This window comes from Bidens hawaiensis, unplaced genomic scaffold (assembly GCF_021521415.1).
Source record: "Bidens hawaiensis isolate Kalapana, Puna unplaced genomic scaffold, B.hawaiensis_p1.1 tig00033839_1, whole genome shotgun sequence".
Classification (NCBI taxonomy): domain Eukaryota; kingdom Viridiplantae; phylum Streptophyta; class Magnoliopsida; order Asterales; family Asteraceae; genus Bidens; species Bidens hawaiensis.
In genome coordinates this window covers 74979-88728 of record NW_027495818.1, presented here as the reverse complement: position 1 = coordinate 88728, position 13750 = coordinate 74979, and positions in this window count along the sequence as shown.

The window sequence follows — 13750 nt, the reverse complement described above, 5'->3', positions numbered from 1 at the left end:
ATGGAACCGGGTATTCTAAAACAGAGTTTCTGAATACCATGTTTTGGGTATTGAAAAACCCTATTTTTTGGGGTTTTTCTAGCTTTTTTTCGGGTATTTTTCGGATATATATTGATTTTTTAAAGGGTTGCACCTTTTAAGAATTATATTTCCAGGTATTTTTCGGGTAATATCGGGTATAGATCAGTTATTTGAAAAACCCGGTTTGGGTTTTCGGATATTACCGGATACAAATCGGGTTCGGTTCCGGGTACCTGTTTCGGATATTACCGGGTACAAATCGGGTTCGGCTAGGGTATTAAAAAACCCGTGTATAGAAAAACCCGTTCCGGGTATTTTTATCGGGTCCGGTTCTGGGTTCGAGTTTTTGTGCACATGTAGATGTGTATTAATTTATTACGAGGGTATCATGTGCTTGGGCCAATGTTTAGGCTCTAATGTGCATTTGGGCTTCTTAAAAGGATCAGGCTATAATGTTGGAATTCTTGGATTGGCCAATCTATTTCAATGGGGACTGGCCCAACTTGGCCCAATCCATTTGCTGACACAACACAATTGTCTATCACACCATATATCAAAATTTTCCGATCCGTCCAAATCGAGCGAGTCAGGTTACATAATAAAAAAAATTTAAAGAGTTAAATTTTTTAAATACAAAACAAAATTAAGTAAGTCGTGAGACGGATAAACTTTTTATATATGACTCATTAATATACATGTTATGCGCAAAGTATTCAATGCTTTTGTTGATCGAAAAAAAAGACAGGATGCTCAAACAGAGCAATATGAAATAGTTACAGTTGTTGGACAACACAGTAAAGTATGGCCTTTTCGGGTTCTTGGTAGTGGGTAACAATAACAGGTATAAATGTATAATATTAATATTCTTTCATTTAATATATATATATATATATATATATATATATATATATAATATTAATATTCTTTCATTTAATATATATATATATATATATATATATATATATATAGAGGAGGGTTAACGTACAATAATAGGTTATCGTACATTAGGTACGCGAGACCCTGCACCACCAGATCCTAATTGCAATTAAAACTACGCGGTGGCATAATTGTAATTAAATCAAAAAAATACTTCTCGCACAACAGATCGTCATTTGCTGCAAGCCTTCAACCATAATCAAATCATCCACAAAACTAAAGCATAATAAACAATCGATAAACCCATTATCGCTATAGTTTAATAATCTTCAAATTGATCAAAAATTGTTGATTTAATCAATAGAATTGATGTGTATGAGACTTTAGAATCATCAATCGATTATGAAATTGCATAATAATACACTTAATTGAGCTATGATTAGGGTTTATGTTTAAACGTTCTGCACAAAAACTTTAAACGTTCTGGACTTTTTGTACAGAACTTCTAAACTTTTTGTACAGAACTTCTAAATTTTTTGTCTAGAACTTCTAAAGTAAAAAGTTTAGACCAAAATGAAGAAAAAGTTTAAACGTTCTGACAAAAAATGAACAAAAAGTTTAAACGTTTAACTAATACGTTCTGATCAAAACTACAAATTTAAACGTTCTGACCAAAACGAACACCTTTAAACGTTCGAGTTTAGATGTTCTGTACCAAAACTTTAAAAGTTCTAACAAAAGGTTTAGAAGGTTTATTCAAAAAACTTTAGAAGTTCTATACAAAAACTTTATACGTTCTGTTTAAACGTTCAGAACAAAAATCAATTAAACTTTAAAAGTTCAGTACAAAGAGTTTATACGTTTTAGGTTAATGTTAATACGTTCAATGTTAAAACCCAGAATTCAAACTCAAAATTGATAACTAAAACTTTAAATTGATGATTTATTGGATCAATTTCAAAGTTTAATTGATCAATTAGTTCATCAATTTCAATTTCAATTGATCAATTTGATAAACTAACCTGTGAACAACTTGTGACAGAGAAAGATGGTGTTCACGACGGTAACGTCGATGGTCGCGACGGTGAATACAGTCGTTGGACGGTGACGAATTGATGAACAGTGATAGTGAAGGCGGACGGAATCGATGGGAGCAGTGGATCATAGTTGATGAAATTTACAATATTGCCATCGCATGATTTTGAAATCAATAGTGTAGGAACTCGCGTACGTAATATATGATTAGGGATTATTGTATTGGATATATATATATATATATATATATATATAGGGGTGGGATCTAGAGAGAACCCCTCTTAAAGAGAGAACTAGAGAACTAGTAAATAATTATTTTTAACTATTTAAAAAAAAATTATTTTATGATTTTTTTTCTTTCCTCATTCTAATAAGATGATATTGATACTAAAAAAAAAAACTTGTCGGTGGAGTACTGTAGTGCATATGTGCACTAATGCCTATTGCATATATACAATAGTGTTTTATTGCATATAATACAACACAATTGCATTATCCAATACACACAATTGAAAATATGCAAATACGACACTAATAATTGTGTGCAAAACACATTATCGCATATATGTAATACAACACTAATGCACATATGCACTATATCGATTTTTATTAATTTTTGTATATAATATAATACTATTGCAAATAAACAATACAAACAACTATATATATGTTATTCAACACTATTTCAAATATCAAAATGCACACTATTGCACATATACATTATAAAAAAAGTCGGTGTATTGCATATATGCATTACTCGTTATTTTTTTTTATTTTTTTTTTTATGAAGAATAACAACATATAAGAAGGATGCAAGAAAAAAAATTTTAAAAATATTTTTTTTAATTAAATTAAAAATACTTCATTATTAGTTCTCTAGTTCTCTCCATAAAATGGAGTTCTCTCATGATCCTCTCCCTTTATATATATATATATATATATATATATATATATATATATATATATATATATATATATAGGGGAAGGATCCTGTGCAATTTGTTGTTAACGTGAAAATGAAGGAAATGATCGTAGCCTTTTATTGCTGTTGATCTACGGTTAATATTCTATTATGGCAGTCTTGTAATTAAGTTGTTTATTTAATAATATAAAAGGGTAGGTTTGGGATTTCCCAAAACAAAACCAACAAAACCACGACCCCCCAAATCGGAGATGCCTTCCACGATCACCATGCGGTTTCAAAGTTCAAATCAACATGCTGGCACATTGCATATCTTCAAGAAATTGTCTCACATACATTGTAAGTGTTAGGTATCAAATAGTAGAGGGACTAAAGTGTAAATAGCTAATTGTTTAGGGTTATATCCGTAATATGTTTGTATACATATACGGGATCCGTTGGATAGACGAGTATCGATGAATTGATTTGGTTTTCCTCTCTCTGTTCTTCTTCCTTTCTCTTTATCGATCTTAATCACTCGATTACCATTTTGTATCGTAACAAGTGGTATCAGAGCATTCTTTCCTCTGACTTGTGGGTTAGTAGTGATAGTGATAACACGAATCACTGTTCAAGAATTAGGGTAACAAAAACAATCAAGATTCAATACAATGATCAACAATTTCTGGAATTAGGGCAACAATCAAATTGATTTTCACAACATCAGCAACAATTAAGCCATGGAATTAGCAATTGAAAACATTATGGCAATTAGGCAACAAGGTACAGTTAAAAACTTTTGTGAGGAATTCGATTTTTTGTTCAATCTTGTCAAACCATCGGAAGAATTTAATGAATATTATGCTATATACCTCTTTATGAATGGTCTTGAACAAGAAATTAGAGATGTTTTCATGACATGGCATCAATATAGTTTTCACACATTGAAAGATGCCATTTCTTTGGCTTTGAAATTGGATGCAAATGAGTTGAAAGATTCGTTTTCTCCTTATGATCCAAATTCTTCTTTATATGATGCCTTCAAGGTATTTGATGTTAATGATTCATTGGAGAATGGAAGGGTAATTGATAATGAGGTTTTAAGAGAAATTGAAAAAGATAATAAGAGTGCATCCAAGGTGTTTGATGAAATGCCTAGTAGGTTTGAAAATGAAATTGATTCTTTAATTCAAGATTGTAGTATTCAGGATTCGTTTGACGATGAAAATTTTAAAGGAAGTAAAAAAGATAGTCAACTGACTGAAAATTTGGGAAGTGAAACGAATTTTAATATGGATGAGAATATTGGAATTGAAGGTAATATAGTTGAATCTGTTGAGGGTGATATAATTCTCATCAATTCCAATGACGAACTGAAAGGTAGTTCCACTGTACCATTTCGATTTCATGCTATTAGCTGGATCGAAAAATCTAGTAGTGAATTCTTTCATGATTTAAGTAGCACACACAAGACATATATAAACAAATTTCTGGTAAGGAAAAAAGGTCATGTGATGTTGAATTTTGGTGATATCCTTAAATTTGGTTTTTCATTTGAGTTGTCTAGATATCAAGAACCTCCTGATTTGTTAACTGCAGAAGAGACAGAGTTCGCTTTTGAGGTGTTTGTTAAGATGCTTAAACGGTTTAGGAGTGAAATATGTAAGTTTGAGTTGGTAAGCGTTGAAAAGTTTGAATGGAAACCGGGTTGGAAGTATATGTCAAAGATGAGTAGTTTGTTCACAGCATGTTTGCTTCTTTTGTTCATTTGGGTTTTTCTCTTACATAATGCATACACGGGTCTTAATGGTTCGTGTTTAAAATCATATGAAAGATACATGAACTGCGTTTTTAAAGATCAATTTCTTATTCATGGTGCTCGGTTTGGTTGTTATGGTGCTGAGTTTTGGACTGCTAAGATAAACAAATGTATTGTTCTTAGTCGCGTGGCTGGTAATTTTCATGGTTGTAGTCTAAATGATGGTTTTAATCAGCCTAATATTAGTACAACAAGTGTGCCCAACAGGTTGCAGCGGTACATTGAACCTTTGCAGAATGGTGCTAAAGATGGACAACAAAGTAATGTTTCATGCAAAATGGTAATCGAGTGATTAAGATCGATAAAGAGAAAGGAAGAAGAACAGTGAGAGGAAAACCAAATCAATTCATCGATACTCGTCTATCCAACGGATCCCGTATATGTATACAAACATATTACGGATATAACCCTAAACTATTAGCTATTTACACTTTAGTCCCTCTACTATTTGATACCTAACAGTAAGTTGCTAATTAGTTGGTAGATTTCAGCAATTTAGACTTTGTTGATAATAGCCCTAAAAAATTACAGATTTCAAGAAGATCAAAGAAGAAGTTGAAGAACAATATTTAAGATATATAAAATTGCTGAAACTATAAAGAAGAAGCTTCAAACAGTTAAGTTTTATGGAATTGTTGTTATAGAATAAAACACTAGTGAGAATTTTTTGTTTGATTTTTTTTTTGTTTTTGTTTTTTTTTTTTTGCTGACTTATGCTGGTATGCTGATTTGATATGGTGAATGATGAGTTGCTGATTTGTGTTTTGTGGTTAACCGTAGTTATTATCATCACTTGTCATGTGTTGTTTTAGACTTTTAGGATTTGTTATTTGTTGTTATATGAAGTTTGGTTTCAGTTGAAGTTAGGATGCCATTTGTTGTTTTCACATGTTGTTAAACCCCACAAAACATAAGATGGTATGCTGATATGTTTTCTAGATTTGTGTTCTGTTGTTTTTACGTATATATGATTGCCTTTAAAAAATTTTGTTGTTATTATTATAGTTTGATGTCTTGTTGTTTTGCTGTTTTATGGGCCTGCAATTTGTTGATATGTTCATGTTTGTTGTTAGATATCTTGTTTTGTTTGATGTTTTATGGTGATGTATCTTGAAGATATGCATTGAAACCCTAGTAAGAAGATTATGTTGGACATCTGAATTGAATATGTTGATTGAACACATATGGAGGTGCATGTTTATGTAAACTACTTTGGACATCTGCATATGCATGTTTATATATTTTGTTGTTATATATGTGTTATGATTTAATTTAAATGCATTACTTAAGCTTCTTTTTGTAGCTTGTTCTGAAGAGTTGTCTGCGGAAAAATTTGAGAAACCATCAGATTGGGATGATGATTTTCAAACTCCAAAGAAGAAAGGTTAAATTTTTCAACAATGTTATTGTTAGTATTCAAATGAAAAGAGATTATACTTGTTTTTATTTTTTTATTTTTTATGCAGATGAGTTTAGTAACGGAAAAGCTATTGAGATTGTTGATATTGTTGATTCAAGTGTAAAGAAAGGTGGGGTTCTTTAAAATGTAACTTACAGTTAGTAATTGGTTGATTATCAAAATACATTTAATAAAAAGTGTAATTGTAACTTTTGTTAGACAGAAGCTTTAAACGAAAGGGAGGCGCAACAGATAGACAAAATGAAAATTATGTGGTGTTAAGTACACAAGAAAGGAGAGGTACCTGTTTATATTTTAATGCTGGTGTTTTTTTTCTAATAAATAACAAAATGAAAATAAGTGAAATGGGTTATATATGGGTGTGTAGTCTCTGGAAGGAAAAGGCAAACTGTTGAAATATTGTGATTGAAGATTTTTAGGATCAGTTCCCATCATATCCTAATTTGTTCCTTTGACCCACCAATCTCGGCTAATCAACAGCCTAACCAACAGCCATTCCTTCAATGATATTAGCTGTCCACTGCCTTATTTAGAAACTTGTATGGCTATATAATGATGTATAGTATAATGAACAATCATCACAAAATAATACAAAACACAAACTATTCAGTACTCTCTCTTCTTTACATTACTTTGATTATCATGGTTTACATGGTATCAGAGCAGTGTATATGATCCACACCTGTATGTTCATCATCTACCTAAAGCAATGTCAGAAGAAGACAACAACAGTCTAGCTATTCAAATAGCCAACCTCCTGAAAAATGGAGTTCAAACTCAAACCCAGAATGCAAAACCAAACTCATTCGACAGCCTGAAAATCAGCCTTAACCTTTCAAGCCAAAACTACCCTCTATGGGCTCGGATGATTCGAGTCGCCATAGGGGGGAAATCGAAAGCCTTGTTAAACCATCTTACAGATGATCCACCAGAACCTATCAGTGAACAGTGGAACAAGATGATTTGATCGTCTTTTCCTGGCTGATTCAAAACAATGAACCTAGCCTTGCTAGTAACCTTACGGAGTTCCCAACAGCAAAAACGCTTTGGGACGCTCTCACAGTTACTTATAGCAGCGGAAAAGACAAGCTCCAGACATTCGATCTCCAGGTTAAAGCCAATGGGTTCAAGCAGAATGGCTTACCGATAGAGGAGTTCTGGATTGTTATGCAGTGTGTCTGGGGAGAAATCGAACGACGGGATCCAAACCCTATGAAATGCCCTGCCGACATCGCAGCTTACAACAAGATTAGGTCAGAAAACAAACTCTTTCAGTTCCTTAGTGCCCTGGACCAGAAATACGACTCCCTAAAAAGGGAGATTCTCCGGTGGGATCCATTACCGACGCCCGAAGCCGCCTATGCGGCTGTTCGCAAAGAAACCGCACACCAAACCATACTGGGAAACACCCATCAAGGGGTGAGCTCCGGTCTAAACTCGCTCGGAGATACCGAAGGTTTAGGGCTTGTCTCAAGAAGCCGCCGGTCAGAACAAAATCGGTCATCATCCCGGATCGATAAAAGCAAATTGAAGTGTGATCATTGTGGGATGAACAAACACACGAAAGAACAATGCTTTAAGCTCGTGGGTTACCCGGATTGGTGGACCGATGGACACAAGAAAGGGAAAGCCGCCGCTGTCGTTGGCAATCAGGAGACCACCATCAACGGTAGCAGCACCGGTGAACCTCGCATGCCTGCCGGAAAAGGATCGGCTGGAGGAGGATGTTTTTTAGCGGCTGATAAAGGGGAAGAAGAAGGGGCAGGAACAGGTATAGGGTTTGAGAGTTACATCTCAAACCCTTCACATTTAACCGACCCTTTTCTGTTCTCAAAAAATTCAAAAGGGGCAGAAATAACCCCTAAGTTTTTAAAACCAAAAAATCTTAAAATTAAGTGTCAAATTGATGGAAAGGCTAACATAGCAACAAAAAATGTAAAAAACAAAGATTCTTGGATTTTTGATTGTGGAGCAACTGACACAATGACCTATGAAAAATCTGACATACACATAGTGTCAGAACCAAAAAAATCCAGAATACACACGGCGAATGGAGAAGTCCTTCAAGTCAAGGGGGGGGGGGGACTATTCAGATTTCAGAAAATATGAAACTACCGAATTGTCTTTATGTTCCGTCCCTATCCCACAAACTGCTATCAATTAGCCACGTTACGAAAGAACTAAATTGTGTCGTATTAATGCATCCTACATTTTGTATCTTACAGGACATCAGGACTGGAAGGATCATTGGGCGTGGTACTGAGAAGCAAGGGCTATACTATGTGGATGAAGTGGCTCGACAAGGCACTGTAATGCTGGCCCATGGAACTGCCGATAGGGAAGCATGGTTATGGCACCGAAGATTGGGACACTCATCCAGTAGTTATTTACATTGTTTATTTCCTAAATTATTTCCAGCAAATAAGGCCTTGAATTGTGAAACATGTTTTTTGGCGAAGAGTCATAGACACACGTTCAAACCAAATAATACTAAAGTTGATTTTCCTTTTTCATTAATTCATTCAGATGTGTGGGGCCCAGCTAAGGTCGTGGGGGGGGGAGTCTTTTCGTTACTTTGTAACCTTTATTGATGACTGCACCCGCATGACCTGGATTTATCTCTTGAAAAATAAGTCCGAAGTTTTTTCAAAATTCACAAACTTTTGTGCAATGGTTAAAACTCAATTCAAGAGTGAGGTCTGATAATGGGGGGGGAATTCGTTAACACCTCCATGAAACAATTTTATCAAAAAATGGGAATAGTTCATCAAACATCCTGTGCCCATACCCCAGAACAAAATGGGACATCCGAAAGGAAAAATCGCTTCCTGTTAGAAATAACTCGTGCACTCATGATTGAATCTCGAGTTCCAAAATCTTTTTGGCCCGAAGCTCTTGTCACAGCAAATTATCTTATGAATCGTCTTCCAACGAAAGCTCTTGACTTTAAAACTCCTCTTCAAGCACTCTCTCAATTTCACAAACCCCCATCAAACCTTACTCTTGAACTTTGAATTTTTGGTTGCTCCGTCTTCGTTCACCTCCCAAAGACCGATCGCTCCAAACTCGACACATGTGCTGAAAAGTGTGTGTTTGTCGGATATGGAGTCAATCAACACGGTTATCGATGTTACAACCCACACACACGTCATATGTATACTACAATGAACTGTGATTTCCTCGAAACTGAATACTTCTACACTACCCAACACACTGGTCAGGGGGAAAGAGCAACAGATGACGCACTGAGTTGGGTACAATGGACGCCATCCTCAAAAGAAGAAGTTTACAATGAAGACATGCCACAATCATTCACTAGCCCTGAAGAAAGTACCACTAACGATGATCCTACCAACCTGACGTCAGAGGTAAGTAATTCTCAAACTCAAGACACTAATGATGCAAATACTGAAAACGTCGATTATGCTGAATCACCCATTAATAATGCAAATCCTGATTCATCTACCATTGAGGCAGAACCAGAACCGCAGGTTGAACAGGAAACATATGTCCTATCCCCAAGATCTAACAGAGGAGTCCCTCCAAAGAGGTACTCTCCAGAAGAGGAATCTCGTGGTTCTCGATATCCAATGGCAAATGTGGCAGCCGGGAATTTATCCGAGGAAGCTAAAGCATTCTCCACATCTTTATGCTCTGAAGAAATTCCAACTACAGTTGAACAAGCACTTAAGTTAGAGGAATGGAGAAAAGCAATGGAAAGTGAAATGGATTCACTAAATAAAAATGATACATGGGAGAAATCCATCCTCCCTCCCGGAAAAAAACCGGTAGGTTGCTGATGGGTCTTCACTGTGAAATACAAGCCAGATGGGACTATTGAACGATACAAGGCTCGACTCGTAGCAAAGGGGTACACTCAAACATACGGAATTGACTATTCCGAGACATTCTCTCCAGTGGCCAAGATAGACACAATCAGAGTTCTACTCTCTATAGCTGCAAACCAAGACTGGCCACTTCTGCAATTTGATGTGAAAAATGCTTTCCTGCATGGAGAACTCAAAGAAGAGGTCTATATGGAAGTCCCTCCTGGATTCATGAAAGAGTCGAGCTCTAAAGAAGTGTTTCGCTTGAAGAAATCATTATACGGATTAAAACAATCTCCTCGGGCCTGGTTTGGGAGGTTTACCGTGGCAATGAGGAAATACGGTTTTAAACAGAGTAACTCTGATCATACTTTGTTTCTGAAACGAAGAAACGGGCTTGTAACTTGTCTAATTATTTATGTTGATGATATGATAATCACAGGAAATGATGAAGAAGAGATGACACGGTTAAAAGCTAACCTATTCAGAGAATTCGAAATGAAGGATCTGGGGAGACTTAAATACTTCCTTGGAATCGAAGTCATGAGGTCAAAACGAGGAATCTTCATCTGCCAAAAGAAGTATGTCCTTGACTTGCTAGCTGAAACAGGAATGATTGACTGCAAACCTGCAGATACTCCTATGATGGTGAATCAGAAGCTTTATATGGAGGAAAACGGTGAACTCGCCGACAAGGGAGAATATTAGAGGATAGTAGGAAAACTGATTTATCTCTCACACACCCGGCCCGACATTGCCTATGCAGTGGGAGTTGTAAGTCAATTCATGCATCAACCCCAAATTACTCATATGGAAGCTGTAAAGAGAATCCTAAGATATCTCAAAGGGACACCTGGTCATGGAGTGTTGTTTACAAAAAATGAACAACTTGAAACTCAGGTATACACTGATGCAGACTGGGCAGGAGATAAAGGAAATAGGAGATCGACCTCAGGGTACTTTACTCTTGTTGGTGGAACCTAGTCACATGGAGAAGTAAGAAACAAAAGGTGGTGGCCCTTTCAAGTGCTGAAGCAGAATTCCGAGGTATAGCACGTGGTCTGGCAGAAATACTTTGGGTGAGGAAACTCTTGACAGAAATTGGTTATCCTCCAATCCAACCCAGTAAAATTTTGTGCGATAACAAAGCAGCTATCCAAATCTCAGAAAATCTAGTCCAACATGATCGTACAAAACATGTTGAGGTGGACCGACACTTTATTAAAGAAAAACTTGAAACAGGAATAATTGAGCTTCCATTTGTTCGTTCAGAAGATCAACTCGCGGATATTTTGACAAAGGCAGTTACGGAAAAAATTTTCAATCACTGTCTTAGCAAGCTGAGCATTGAAGACCCCACTACTCAACTTGAGGGGGAATGTTGAAATATTGTGATTGAAGATTTTTAGGATCAGTTTCCATCATATCCTAATTTGTTCCTTTGACCCGCCAATCTCGGCTAATCAACAGCCTAACCAACAGCCATTCCTTCAATGATATTAGCTGTCCACTGCCTTATTTAGAAACTTGTATGGCTATATAATGATGTATAGTATAATGAACAATCATCACAAAATAATACAAAACACAAACTATTTAGTACTCTCTCTTCTTTACATTACTTTGATTATCATGGTTTACACAAACAACTAACGAAAGCATGGCTGTTCAAAACGTACCACCGTTATACAAACAAATGACACATGAAAGAATTACCGTTAGAAATATACCTGGAAACCTGGTATCCTTAGTTGAGAATCTGAATCCTGCTCAGTTAATTGCTATTGAAGATATGGGATTTTCTAGTGTGATTTTTCTCAAATTACCTAATATCCCAACCTGTTTAGGACGATGGCTTATAGACAACTATGATGCTAACAACAACAGTCTTAATGTTGGGTCTCACAAAATTGAGATAACACGAGAACTGGTTAGTGATGTATTAGGAATACCCCATGGAAAACGTGGCATAACTGAGATGAAAAAACCAAGTTATAAAGATCCAGTAATAGCTGAATGGAGAAACCAGTTTGGTCCTAAATGTCCACTTATGACAGCATTAGATGTTATCAAAAAAATGAAGGCATGTTCTGAACATGATAGGATTTTTAAGCTGAATTTTCTAGTTGTGTATATGACAATAATGGGCGAGACAACTAAAGGTGGAACAATAAATATGAAGTTCTTGAAATCGATGACAAGGATTGAAGATGTACCAAATATGGACTGGTGTGGTTACATGATTACTCTTTTGAAAAGAACCAAAATGTTATGGAAAACTACAGAACATTACAATGGTCCATTGCCTTTGCTTGCGGTACGTAAATTTATAAACACTTTAGGAAACATTTCTTATATATTTTGTTCTAATTAAAATAAGTATGACTTATTTTATAATGTTTTGTAGTTAGTGTATGCTCATGATAAAGGCAAACATCTTCTACCACAATTACCAGCATTACAACATTATGAGGTAGAAGCACTAGAAAAACTTCAAGTCGACTTGAAAGGGAACACAAATAGTTTCATAATATATATGAAAGAATATACCGAAATGAAAAACATGGAAAGTACTGTAGATATGGTGATTGATGGTGTTAATTTAAACAATTGTCTGGTTAATAGAGACGGTGGTGATCCAATGACATCGGATGCAGTTGCCAAACAATTCAATGCCAAACCAGAGATAGAGATACCTGGAAATGTTGTTAACCAAAAACTGAGGGTAAGATATCAAGGTTCAATAATTTTGGTCTTTAATTAACTAATATATTAACTGTTAACTGATATAACTTACTTGACATTATTTGCAAAGAGGATGTAAAATGAGATTGATAAACTACTTGATGAGGTTGTCCAGCTAGTAGAAGACAACTATTACAAATACAATGAAGATGATGGATTAAAAGAGAAAGTTTTTGGTTGGGGTTCGTTGGTTGATCATTTAAAATCAAATATGTTTTATAATAGCACCAACACTACAGATGTTGATGAGGACGGGTTCACAAGTACAATGTGGTGTGAAGCGAATAAGGCAGCAAGAAACATAGAGAGTATATTTCTAAGTGGAGAAACTATGAATTTGGGACAAGCAACAAATGTTAATGCGGGGTTTGAACAACCAAACTTTGATCTAGGGATATCACAAGTTACACCCACTTTTCACTCAATGACAAGGGAAACACCAACAACAAAACCGCAACCTAACGCTGAACTTGATAAAGCAAGTGCTCCAACCGTTGGTCTATCTGTTAACAAAACACCTGAATTTGTCATCACACAATCAGTAGAAATCTCTCAGGTGAAACCAATAGCAGAAGCAATGAAGAGGGAACCTCGTTTGATTAAGTTACCGGACGTTTTACGTTCGCCCTTTGTGAGGAAAAAGGTAAGCCTTGTAATTAAAAAATCAACAGTTGAAGTCAACTTAGGGACTACAGTGTTTGCGGCGAATAAGGATCCATGGTAATTATATATATGTATACGTTATAAAATTTAACACAAAAAAATCGTAATAATAATTTCACATAAAATTTTGGGCAGGAATTTGCTGTTTGAATTAGAAACCGGGGCTGCTGTTAAAAGGGTGTCTTTTGAGACATTTCACCCTAATGTGCATGTGCATGTAAGTGTGATACAGGCTTGGGCTTCGGTGCTTAATAGCGAAGATAAATTCAAGAACAAAAGTGACCCACCAAGATTATTCTGTCCCCCTGATATGTTGGTAAGTTAATAAACGTTTTATTTATTTGGCAATAATATAAATATGTATTGAGAGTTAATTACAACAATGACAACAAGATCCCTAGTATTAAGTTATTCTTGTAATTAGTGTGCTGAAGATTTTGAGG